Here is a 10,534-nt window from a genome sequence, read left to right as displayed (position 1 = left end):
TTAAACATTTCACAAGATCTGGTTTCTCCTCTTTCTTTTATGGCCAGTAATAAAACCTGGATTGTTGGTAAGAGGGTAAGGATGGGGGGCTGAAAAGCAGGTATTGAGGGCATGACTCACCATGCTAAGCTTTGGATACATTGTACACATCCCTGATTATTATTCTGTTCTGAGCCTCTGCAATGGAATTAGAATGTTCTAGAGAGCACTGGCTCCTTTGCCTTGGGTTCTGAAGAGAGGTTATATGGGCATCTGAGTTGAGAAGTGTCCAGCTGAGTGGTAGTGATGGACAAACAAATTGATGTACACAGCTGCACTTGTCATTGAAGCTACTCTACATTACGGTTAATGGGAACTCAGGTCCACTGCTCACCACTACCACAGACTGAGGCTGACACTGGAAAGGGCAACAGTGTATTTATAGTTTTGCCCAGATTTAGGGAGATACAAATGTCTCAATTCTCTTTGGTCTATAGCAGTTTGACGATGTATAGAAAAGACAACACAGAGTTGGGGGAATGTCTCAGTTGGCAAAGTACTAAGAGTGAGGACCCAAGTTATACCCAGAGTCCATTAAGATGAGCTCCATTAAGTTGGACATGAGACAAGAGTCCTTTGCCTTACAGTAGAGTAGTTACCCTCTATTTTGTCTCTTTCCTTCAGCCTGCCTGTTCTGTAGGAGTATGTTTTTTTTTTTTTCCTAACCACCCATCCTTGCTGTTTCCACAATTAGAAGTCTTTAATCAATTCCTTGAGGACAGATGATCTTTCAGAGGATCTTCTGAACCTGGTTGTTTCCCAATATCACTGGTGTCTATTTTCAAACGTTTGATGTGCGTGCTTTTCCAATGAGCTCCACATGAGCTGGAGAGATGGCTGAAAAACTGAAGCTCGGTGGAGGAAGGGAGAGCTTACCGACTTATGATGTGTGAGTCCCGAGTGTTCCGTGCTCAGCTCCTGCAAAATGAACAGTTTGGAGGGGTGACATATTTGAAGAAAGTTTTTCAATGTCCAACTGATAATAGAGAAGTACAAATTAAGTGTAATAAAAGACAAAAATACAACATGTCAAAAAACAGGCTTTCCAATGTAGAAACACTTGATAACAAAAAAAGGAAGTAAAGCTGCAAATTGGGAGAGGAGTGGCAGGAAAGATGGTTCAGCTGTTAATAGCACGGTCTGGTTGCTTTTCCAAAGGACATGGGTTCAATACCCAGCACCCACATGGCACAGCTGTCTGTACCTCTAGTTACTGGGGATCTGACACCCTCACACAGACATACATGCAGGCAAAACACAAATCAATGATCATAAAATAATGAATTATAGGGCTGGAGAGATGGCTCAGTGGTTGAATGCACTGACTAGGCTTCCACAGGTCCTGAGTTCAATTCCTAACAACCACAAGGTGGCTCACAACCATCTGTAATGGGATGATGGCGCCCTCTGCTGGCATACAGACAAAACAGTTTACATAATAAAACTTTAAAAAACAAAAAAAGAATTATAATTTGAAAAGAAGGTTGACCATCATAAAAAAATTAGAAAACATTCAGTTATCAAGAAAACACCAGAATAAATATGTGTCCATACAAAACAGCACACACTGCAGAGAGATTTGAGCTAAAATTAATGAGGAAATTTCAAAGAGAAAGGTACAAGAGCTTCTAAAGCCGAAAAATACATCAGAAATTACAATGAAGAGTGAGTGGTACAGTTGGTGTTGTTTAGAAATTAAAAAGTGATGTACACCAAAAGACAAGCACCAACCCAGGCAGTGGTGGTACACACCTTTAGTTCCAGCAGAGCTAGGCAAGTCAGAGAGTTTCAGGGCAGCAAAAGATATACAGGGAGACATTGTCTTGAAAATTGAAAATCAAAATCCAAAGAAAATATAGAGCAAACAATATCAAAATTCATAGCAATTGTGACTAGAAAAATCTCTCTTGTCACATAGTGAGAATAGAGAGGCAATAAAAGTCAATGAAAACCTAAGGACTTCTTCCCTTCCCTGAGAAAATGGACAAAAATAGACAATTTTCAAGTAATATGCAAACAGTCAATAAGCATGGGAAACATATAAAGAAAACCAGAAGAAAGCAATGTTTTCTGACCTATACGCAGATAAAAGTTCTCAAACAATTAAAAAATATCTGTGGCTTTCTTTTCTGTGTAGAAGTGTTTTGCCTGCCTGTCTGTATAGGTACCACTTGTATGACTACTACCCTCAGAAATCAGAACAAGGTGCTGGATCCCTTAGAACTGGAATTATGGGTAGCCACCATCTGGTCCTCAGGTTCTGGGAACCAAACCTGGGTCTTGTGCAAGAGCCACAAGTGATCTTAACTGTTAAGTCAACTCCCCAACCCCTGCCCCCCCCGCTTCTGCCCCCCAAGCATATAATTTTTAAAGAATACACTTGAAAATGCTGAGCTAAGGGACTGGGGAGTTAACCTAGTTCTAACATGCTTGCCTAGCATGCATAGAGCCCTGGGATTGATCCCAGGCACACACAAACAGGGCATGGATGTGTATTCTTACAAATCCAGACCTGGGAGGCTGGGGCAGGGAGATCGCAATTTCAAGACAGTCCTCAACTACACAGTAAGTCTGAAGCTAACCTGGGGTGCATGTGTGTGCGTCTCTCTTCAGTCCTTTTTCCATCAGCAACAATACTGCTCTGAGCCCACAGATCCAGAGTCAGTCGTGCTGGGAGCTGGAAGACATGAAGGATATTTTATTACAGAAAGCATCAGTGGCAAAGCTGTGTTCTGATATGGCAGAATAATTTAAATTGCTAATACCTTTAACACTCTACTAGAGTATAAGAGGTGTCTAATATTTAAGATCCTGGCTATACCCCATGCCAAAGGGCAGTAAAAGGTTATCAGGATTGTTAGACTAAAGGACCCTTTTTCATAACATGCTTTGTGAGCAAAAAAGTTGTCAGGTTATTCTAATAACCAAGAAACACCTGGGAACTTGCGGATGTCTTTGTTCCCGGGATAAATCTCAGAAAGTCTCTCCATTGAAACCAAAGACATGAATGCTATTAATAGAATGGTCTGTGCAAAACAGCACTGAGCCTAGGCAGCTTAAGAGACCCGTGGATGGGTAGACATGGTGGGTCACAAAGCTGTAGCTTGAAAATGCTGGTGGATGTTCCACTCTATGGAGAGCATGTAGCAGATGGCCAAATTCAGTAAGAAGACGTTCTTTCACAGGTCGCCACTTCGTGTTCATGTGGTGTGCCATTTGATATAGCTGGCCTTCACTAAAGGCAATGTAGTCTTTGGAAGAGCAGTGTGCCTGACAGAGTAACCATGATGTTATAGTTATCATTTCCATGCTCCCAGAAGGTTGACAGGAGCCTCTGCAATGGAGTCAGTCCCTCGTCCTTTTGAAGAATTCCATCCCGAGTTTCATTCAGGCCAAGTAGTGCTCTGGGCAGTGATCATTACTGGACATGAAAAACCAGCACGTTGCTGGACATCAGTAGATTAAAGTGCTTGCTCCATAACCATGGGGACTTGAGATAGGATCCTTAGCAATTATGTGAGAAACCAGACATTGCAGCAAGGCCTGGAGGCCCAAGATTGGGCAGAGAAATGGACAGCAAACCTATCAGTCACTAAGTTCCAGACTCAATGCACAGGGCACACAAACATACACTCAGGCCCATGCACATAAAATGAAAGTTAATAAATCTTCAGAAACAAAAGGTAAGATGAAAGCTCAAATTGGGAATAACTATGTTTCTTGTAAAAGAGGTAATTTTAAAGCAGGACATGGTGGCTTCTGCCTTTAATCCAAGGAACCAGGATAAAAGAACAAAACAAAACAAAATGAAAGCAAGTTACAGCTACTGACAGCCTAGCAGGTAAGAGCGTTTGCTGCTCTTCCAGAGGACCCAGGTTCAGTTCCCAGCACCTACACGCAACTCATAACTTTCTTAACTCCAGTCCAAGAGGATCTGATGAGCTCTTCTGGACTCTGTGTACAAAAACACACACAGTGAGAAAACACTCAGAAACATTACAAACACAAATCAATTTATAAATATGAATCGAGCTCAGAGGACACAGCTCAGCAGTACTCATTCTTAACGACACACTTTTGTACAGTTTTACTCTATGTAATTAAAATGTTCTACTCTAGATTTCTATTCTTTTGCAGCAAGGAACAAATTTTTAAAAAATGACTCATCAAATGACTATTATCTACCTTGTGCTTGGTCAAACAACTTTGCCAAATACCATCTCTGTTCCCTGAATAGGACACAAATGTGCTGTCAAATACAGGAAAGTGAGTCCAGTCTTCTTCCTGCATAAAGAGATCAAGGCTTTTGCAGTGCTTCACTGAGGATGTGCTCTTCCCACTGTATGGGTTCCTTGGGAATAAAGCAAGGTCTGCCACAGATTGTGCTCACACAAACGTGTCATAAAGGCTGTGTTTACTACAGTTCCATACTAGGAAGTCAGAGGAGTCTATCAAACACATTATGCCAAGGCTTTCTTTGATACTTGTCCTGATTTAAAATCTGCCTACTTTGAACATTCTTTCTACTCAACATCAAAGTCCTAAGTAGGTTCAAGGTTCACATGCTCTAACTCTCAAGCAGCAATAGCCTGAAACTGATACATGCTGGCATCAGACATGGTTTGCTCTACACGGAGTCTGCATGCTCAGCTCCACCTCACTGAGAGTTTACTCACTGTCTGATACTTGGAGCAACATTACTGTAGGATCTTTGAAATTCAAATGCCAAACTGACATAGTCAGATAGATAGGTGTCGCGCCCAACCTCGACCAGCAAGGAAGACACGACCAGCGAAGATCTTCAAGCAGATTTACTCAGGAACCATGATACAATCTTCTGACCCCGGGAAATCCCCAAACCACACTTAAATAGCTAGCACTAGCCAATCCTAGCAAGCCATGTGGGTACAGCGGATAGGTTGTACTATGCGGAAGCGACCAGGCCAAGCAGGAACAGCCAAATAGGGACTTGCTTTTCTCAAGGACTTGTTTTTCTCAATGAGTGGAAGGCAGAAACCGGACTTGTCTTTCTCAAAGAGCAGAAGGCAGAAACCGGCGCCATAGGTGCTGGTTAAAGCAAGGGATGAACTGCAAGTAGACCAGAGGCTGGTGCAGATAGCATATTGCAGAAGACCACACAGATCTGGTAGGACCAGCGACGCCAGCTAAGGTGACTGTCAATCCTCTGCTTTTTTAAAATTCTATGTGCATATCCTATGCCCTTTCACTTTGCACTTCCCATCATGTACCTGACATCATTGCACATCAGCATCCCAAACCCAACAGCGTGCCCCAGGATGGCCCAGGAACCAGAACCACAGTGGACTCAGACAGGCATATCACCAAGACACCAAAGCTAAGACCCAATGGTCCGTTCTGAGCTGATAGAACCCCATACTCTGCAGCTGGTCACCATAGTGTCCTGAGGACAGATAGCACGTGGGTCACATATCCAGAGATGCTGTGCGGGACTTAGTGCACACTGTCAGTCAATCCTGCCATCGATACTGGAGTTTCGATATGGAAGAAGGTCCACCCCTACAAAAGGGACTTGATTTAGATGTGGCTGCAACATGGTTGGACTGAGACCCTGTGAAGAGCTCCTCAGATGGCTTTGTACCTTCTGCAGTGGGCCAGCAGTGGCCAAGGGCTCCAGATTGAAGCAAGGATTGGAGGTAGGGCTTTCTGCTTCAGGGCCAGCATTTCCAGCTCCCTGAACTCGACGGTTCCTCAGCTGCTCTATTAGTCCCTTTCTCCTCTGCTCAGCAGTGATGAGGGGCAAATGTTTAGACAGAACCTGAGTCTTGTGGTGCCAGTCAAATGATCCAGACCTCAGGCCTTTGCTTCTCACCCTTTGGAGTGCCTCTATCTGTCTCTCTGCTGCTCTCTCATGGCTTTCTGGTGTCTGCTTCCCCAGATGGAGCCAGTTTTGTAGTCAGGAGCCTCAGGAAGAAAGCTATAACCTGGGCGCATTTGTGTGTGCCCAGGACTCAGGGATGCATCCCTGAGGATGTAGCAGTGGGCAGGGCAACATTGTGGGGATGCTACAGAGGTGAGGAGACAAGGGCTCTGGAGGCAGTCTTAGTTGAGTTGGTGTGCAACCTTTAAATAAATATTGTAGTGCCTCAGTTACCCATCAGTAAAATGGGTATAACATTCACCTACCTGGTGTATGGACAGTGCCTCACACAGTGCTGAGTACATCCACATGTTCAATAAATATGCATCAGTACTAACAATGGGAACTTCAACTCCAGCTAAGTATCCAGGCTGGAGAACTATGCACTAGGGTGGGCTGGTCCCTGCAGCACCTGCCTACCACAGAAAGGAGGGATCAGAGGGTCTTGGGGAAGGGGTCGCATGAGGGAACAGATTATGAGAGGAAAGTGGCTAATATTTACTGGTGTTATTTCTCTAGTTTTGGTGTTGGGGCCAGGGTAGGACAGGATACAAGACCATGACACTATGCAAATAAGCCTATGGGAAGAGGTTGGCAGCATCTCAAATAAGGAAGACAGACTGAGCTTCCCAGGCTTTCTAGAACCCCAAGTTCCCTCTCCTTAACACAAAGCAATTTAACCCATACCCTGCTCCCTACCACATTAGGATGGTGACCAGACACAAGCCTCCTTCCTTCCTACTGTGCCAGGTAGAGGTCCTACCATCAAACAGAGTCAGTGGTCCCAGAATGTCTACTGCATCCCTGGCCTTTGTTGGGATTCACCAGTCCACATGCAGGCCTGTGTTTACAGTCTCCCTCCCCCTGTCCAAATCCTAGCCCTGGACCCCTCCTTCTGCCAGGGGGCACACTCTTGGAATCCCCAGCCTCAGGCATTACAGACTTCTATGGAGACAGCCTTTTGGGATATGAGGGGTACAACCTTTTCCTATTGAAAGCAGGTCATTCCAGATGCTTGGGTCCCAGGGTGGGTTGTTTTTCCTGTGTTAAATGACCTCAGTGGTCTAATGGAAAGTTACCACAGAAGACTATCTTACTGCCTCTCCATTCAAGTCACCAGGGCACCTCCCTTATCCCACCAAGGTGGTACTGGGCTGAAATCATTTAGCTTTTTAAGATGAGGTCTTCCTCTCTTGCCTAGGCTATTGTCTCCAGTGATCCTCCTGCCTCAGCTGCAAAAGGAGCTGGGAATATGGATTCTCCCCACTGAGCCCTGCACTCCTATTTTGAAGACTGAAAAAGCAGGGCTCACAGAGCTTTGGGAATTGGGTTCTGGTGTTGGTGTATATTTTCCTTTGCTCTGTGAGTGGTTGTTTGACTTCTGAGGTTTGGCAGGCTCTGGGAATGTGTCCATGAATAGAATATTCAGTGTGTCTCTGAGCTTGCTTTGGACTGAGATGGGGGTGAGCGGTGGTGGGAAGAAAGTTAAGGAGACTCATAGGTAGTGGCAAGTGGGGGCAGGTGGATACGCAAGGTCAGCTTCACTTAAGTGGAGGCTGCTGAGTCCTGGCCTCTGCACTGACTCTTGAACTGCAGACAAGTGGATCCAAAGGAAGGAAAATTCCAAGGGACAATTGAGAGGCCTATAGAAAAGGAGGGGACAGTGTGCCCCAGGGGTATGTTGACTGACCTAGGTTGGACATACCCTTACTTACAGGCCAGATAGGAAGGCAGGCAGTTCAGTCCTTTTTGTCCCCTGGACTCCCCTGTAGATGTGCACTTTGGAATGCTCTGAAGATGGTACCTAGAAGTGGGGGTGTTAAGAAAGGCAGTACGTTTCTTTGATGTTATTTTAGAAGAGAGCTCTGGAGCATTGGGTTTGTACAAAGGAGCAGGTGGAAGTGTTGGGGGTGGGAACTCATCCAGCCTGCTTCCCTGGGCATCTGGGTATAGAAACTATTTGTTTTCTGGATCTGTCCCACTTGACAACCAGACGAAAGATGAGAGAGTGGAGGTGGCATGACCACCCAAATCATTGGGCCTGTGAGATGAGCAAGGGTCTCCAAAGTCCTAGGGAGAGTGAGCCCTTGATCCTGGGAGTTGAAACCTTCTTGTGTTATCTAGTTAGCAGGAAATGTCAGAAATGGCTGTAGGGCCAGGAGAGAGGTCTTTTGCCTCACAGGGTCTGACACTACTTCGGCAGATTGTGCCAACAACGTATCACAGGAATGGAAAGAGTGTGCCCACCCCACTGCCACCCCACCCCGACCCAACACAAAAAAACGCACACAAAAAAACTAAATCAAATGAATAAATGCACACACACACACACACACACACACACACACACACACACATACACACAGGGGAGAGAGAGAGAGAGAGAGAAGAGTGTCTATGTATGCATGTGTACAAATGGTTATGTCCTAAACCTCTGCAATAGGCCTTGTTTCCCTAGTCTATGGTGCAACCAGTCTTTCCAAGACTGGGGACAGAGTCAGATGGCAGAGGTTAGAGGACTGAGGGAAGCCTGGGACCTGGGTCCTGGGGCATTGAAACCCCTATTTGGGTACCCAGGCACAGAAAGAAAGACCAGAACAGTGGGAGCTTCTCCCAGGGTTTCTACCTGGTGGCCACCTGGGCCTGACCCTCTGCTGAAATACTCTTAGAGCTATAGAAGCAGGGGTCAGTGGCACCTCAGACAACCCATCTTACAGATCAAAAATAAAACGACTTTATCCCAAAGGCTTGACTCTTTATAGAATGTAGCTTACTGATGTGCCCAGTCAAGCACCTGGCTGCACAACTGTGATCCTCTCTACTCCCAACCCCTGACCCCAAGAAGCAGAACAACACCACCATGACTTACACTGTGGAGCCTAATCTCTGAAATAAATATCTTCAAAAAACTGTCTGCGAATTGACTTTTGTATATAGACTTTGTGGATTTAAAAGGGCACATTTTTCCGTGTGCCTTCCTGGACAGCCAGAACCCAGGCAGTGTGAATGGAGTCCTTCTTTAGACTCTACAGAACTCTAATATTAAATTTTATGATTTTTGTATTTTTTCTATGTAAACCTCCTTCATCTCTTCAGTCTTCAGTGAAGTCTGCTAAAACACAGATGTTTGTGCTCATGTGACTTCTTTGTGCAGGAATGGAGTTCTGTGCCTGTCACAGAGCACACACACACCAGCAGTGCAGAGGACAGGTGCACTGGAGTACACAAACCATTGGTGCACACAGGGCAGGTGTGCACTGGAGCACACAAACCATCGGTGCCTATGGGGCAGGTGTGCACTGGAGCACACAGACCAGAGGTACATGCAGGGCAGGTAAGCACTGGAACAGGCCCTGCAGAACCAAGCCTATAGGAGCAGGAACTGAACTCAGCACTGAAGAGTTAGAATGCTATTGGAAGAGCACACTAGGAGGTAGGCCATGGGTCCACAGCAAGAACAGGCACTTTACTCAGATCAACCACTCTACTGTGCTAAACTGACATAGTGTGGGCTTCAGAGTGGCCTGATGCCTGATGAACCTGCTGCATTTTCTCCCTTGACTCCTCGTCCTGAGCAGGGATGCAGGTGGCCTTCCCTGGATGCCTGGGCCTGCCCTTTAGTGGACACCTTCCTCCCTGGACCAGACTCAGGAAGGACAGCAGATTCTTATTTGGGATGGGAGTTGGGGCCATGACTGAGAGGAGAGTTGGGGCTGAGAGGAGAAGCCGTGGTCAGCCCTGTGCTGAGACATGGTGCATTTACAGAAAGAAAAGGAGAAAAGCAGGAGTGTGATTTGTTCTCAGTGGTAAAGCAAAAAGGTTTTAGAGTCAGAGGAGGTCAGCAGCTGCTATTCAGAGGTAGATGAGAGAGACGAAGATGAGCATGGAGAAGTGACCATTTATGTAGCGACCCCTGTCTCCTTTTCAAGTAAGAGGACCAGACACATTTTTTTAGATAGAATAAAACCATGTTTCCCAGCTTCCATTGTTTGGTTAGTGGAGGTAAGCAGAAGAAAGATTTCCAGGAGGTACCTAAGAGGGAGGGGCACATATATTGTTCTAGGGAATTGTAGGGAGAATGGTGTAATGGCGGGATGTAGTCTGAATATGTAGCAGTGTGACTACACTGGACTCTGAGATGATCTTAGAATGGCAACTACTCAGGACATAGCAGAAAGACCACAGTGTTACACTGTTCTCATGGATTTCATGTGAAATACATTTTTCATGTTTAAGTTATTTCATTGTGGAATGACCTGAAACTGTTTTTGGAATTAGGGGTCAAACTTAATTGTAGTCTACAACATTATTCAATGTGGTAGGAAATTTGGAGGAAAGACAGTTAATGCAAAAGAAAGTGATGATGATGATGACAAAGACGACCATATCTACCTATACCTTTTGAGGCTAAAGTTGCCACCCTGTCTCAGCCTTCCAAAGGCTTCTGTAATAGGCATCCTCAGCCATGCTCTCCTCGTCCTTGCACTTCAGTTTACAAAACCCTTCAAAAACCTTTTCAAGCTCAGTGATCACAGCTGCACTGTGCTCCTACAGACGATCTTTTCACAGATGAAGAGGCTGGGAGAGCAGTGACTA

General features: G+C 45.3%; 1 long non-coding RNA gene across 1 annotated transcript; it reads right to left on the bottom strand.

Moving 5' to 3' along the window:
- Positions 1-398: 398 nt before the first annotated feature.
- Positions 399-4,380, bottom strand: LOC134486644 (uncharacterized). Its single transcript, XR_015686168.1, has 3 exons — positions 4,225-4,380; positions 2,622-2,716; positions 399-957 (listed from the first exon to the last, which is right to left on the bottom strand). It is a non-coding gene; the product is annotated as an uncharacterized LOC134486644 (long non-coding RNA).
- Positions 4,381-10,534: the final 6,154 nt, after the last annotated feature.

The sequence above is a fragment of the Rattus norvegicus genome, chromosome 4, assembly GCF_021556685.1.
Source record: "Rattus norvegicus strain SHRSP/BbbUtx chromosome 4, alternate assembly SHRSP_T2T, whole genome shotgun sequence".
Lineage (NCBI taxonomy): Eukaryota > Metazoa > Chordata > Mammalia > Rodentia > Muridae > Rattus > Rattus norvegicus.
Note: the sequence above shows the minus strand (reverse complement) of the source record. Positions and strands in the feature narration are given on the sequence as shown.